At 56.2% G+C, this 2,489-nt stretch overlaps 1 non-coding gene across 1 annotated transcript; it reads left to right on the top strand.

The window, feature by feature from the left end:
* The first annotated feature begins 1,322 nt into the window (after positions 1-1,322).
* Positions 1,323-1,405, top strand: MIR145 (microRNA mir-145). The gene has a single exon (NR_049452.1). It is a non-coding gene; the product is annotated as a microRNA mir-145 (primary transcript).
* Positions 1,406-2,489: the final 1,084 nt, after the last annotated feature.

Raw genomic sequence — 2,489 nt, 5'->3', positions numbered from 1 at the left:
GGGAAGGGAGAAGTTTTTCTGCAGCCGTCAGCCTGGACTTGGTAAGTGGTGGCAGTGCTTGGGGACACCGGGCAGGATGGGAGAGCGTCCAGTCACCCTGCTGCCCGTTGCTTCCCCAGCAGTGCTGGAGAAGTTTCTGGACACAAGTGCTACCCATGCCATCATTTGCTTCATGATTGTGGCCAAATCCTGACTCCTCTGCACACCCCAGTTGGACCATCTGCAGCTGAAGTGTTGGGGCGTTGGGTCCCCGACATCTTGCCTCTGCTTTCTCTTTCTGAGCCCATGGTGGACACCGCTCATCAGTCAGGGCATCCTTTCTTGAAGAGATCAGAGGCACCTTCAGAATCCTTCTCCACACCAAGTGCTGGATAGCTACCGTTCATAATCCAGAGCTGAAACCCATTCACCACTTGTGGATTGGACAAATCCTACAAACCCTTACATCCCTAAAAAGTCAGTCAAGCTTTGAGTCAGGCTCCTCATTCTTTGAGGGCCTAACCTTGGCTCCAGGCTATTTTCTGAACCAATCCAGGCATTGCATGAAGGTCCAGCCCGTCTCAGAGGCTTGGGCCAAGCAAGGAATAGCAGGGACTCACCGGACTCACCGTAGTGCTATTTAACCTCCCGAAGTGCTTGGAAGGTGGCCAGTGTCATTGACCCATTCTAAGACGAGAAGACTGAGGCTCAGTCACCCCGGGGTCGTAGCTCTAATCTGTCTGCTTTTGAGTTTGTGTTCTTAGCCGATGCAGTGCGTGTGATTTGAACACACACACACACACACACACACACACACACCCCAGGGGTGGGGGAGCAGGAGGAGACCGTAATAAATAAATCCAGTCTTCTCCTTTCACCTTGGGTCACTTTTCACAAAGACAGACCTGGAGGGTTTCCACTAAGCCTCTGGGCTGCCTTCCTCCTCCTCTCCTCTCCTCCTCCTGTCCCCAGCTGCATCGGTCACACCTCATCCGGGAGGCCCTCTCCTCTCCCATTTTGCAGCTGAGGAAAGCCGAGGCCGAGAGGCTTGCAGGAGATCCCCGGGAGGAAGCTGGACACTGCCAACCCCGCGGGCCCAGGGTGTAGACGCAAACCCCCCCTCTGCCCCCGGCGGTCATGGAGGGAGCGGGGAGGAGGGGGAGGGCTGGATGCCACCGGGTTTCTGGTCAACCACGCGGCCTCCGACTCCAGGCAAGGTACTTTCCAGGGCGCTTGAGGTCCCCTGCCCGGCTGGAGCGGTCACCGTGGCACCGCGCTGACCTCTGCGGAGGGCGCTGGAGGCCGAAGAGGACGCTCGCGTTCCCGGGGACGTGGCAGCGCCGTGTCCTCACGGTCCAGTTTTCCCAGGAATCCCTTAGATGCTAAGATGGGGATTCCTGGAAATACTGTTCTTGAGGTCATGGTTTAGCAGCCGGACTCACCTCCCCGCCCCACCCAGACCTGGCCCCCCGGGACCTCAGCGCACCCTCGGGAGGAGGCCGAGCAGGAGGCCGGGCGCTGCAGGTAAGGGGCTCGCGCACGTTCTGGACGGTGAGGTGCTGCTTCTCCCCGCTTCGTCCATTCCGAAGCGTTCCTCGGAGGCCACCTCACCAGGGCTGTAGTCTTGGGAAATCTGCCCGGTGAGGACTGATGGAACCAGGTCACCATAAAGTCTGAGCCTCTGCCCCACTTCCCAGTACGCCCTGCAGTGGGGGCCGCGATGGGGTGTCCATGTTATGGATAAACGCACCTGAGTTTTTAAGTTTATTAAATCACTTAAGAAAACCAAGAACCTTAAGTCTTAGTTCGACTTGCAATGCAACCACAGAAAAACGAAAACTTTTTTTCATCCAGAAGACAAAAAGAGCTCAGCGCGCCCTCTTGTGGTGACACCTGCCTCTATTTACCTCCAGAAGCGCGGGGGTGCTCTGACACACACACCCGACACATGCCCCGACAGTCCTTTTGCCCCAGTCACATCGCACCAGTGAGCACATCAGCCTGCCCATCATCTCATTACCTATGATCCTCCGTCACTTAGAGACCAGTCCTACTCCTACAGCCTGGCTTCGACCTCGAAGCTCTCCGTGCTGGGTGAGGCTGAGAGGTGAAGTGACCAGCCCAAGGTCACCCAGGCAGCCAAACGCAGAGCTGGAATTGATTCCAAGTTCAGTGGCCTGTGGCAATTCCTTAGCCACAAGCAAAAGCTACAAAAAGAAAAAAGAAAAAGATAACTGTCTAAAGAGACAAAGGAAATGCTAATGACCCAATGCCACAGACCCAAGGTGGTCCTGGTGCTGCACTAGAACTTTTTGCAAACTCCTTCTAGTGCTTTCCAAGGAGTCGGTAGGGAGAGTAGGTGCCGTGGCCCCAGAATCCTCACCCGCGGGTCTGGTCCCCATACTCCCAGGGACCAGATGGCTCTCACATGTGGCTCTGGCTGTCTTCCTAGCAGACCATCTTGAAGACATTTATGCAGTATGTGAGCCCTTCCCCCTCCTCCACGGACT

The sequence above is a fragment of the Canis lupus genome, chromosome 4 (assembly GCF_011100685.1).
Source record: "Canis lupus familiaris isolate Mischka breed German Shepherd chromosome 4, alternate assembly UU_Cfam_GSD_1.0, whole genome shotgun sequence".
Classification (NCBI taxonomy): domain Eukaryota; kingdom Metazoa; phylum Chordata; class Mammalia; order Carnivora; family Canidae; genus Canis; species Canis lupus.
Note: the sequence above shows the minus strand (reverse complement) of the source record. Positions and strands in the feature narration are given on the sequence as shown.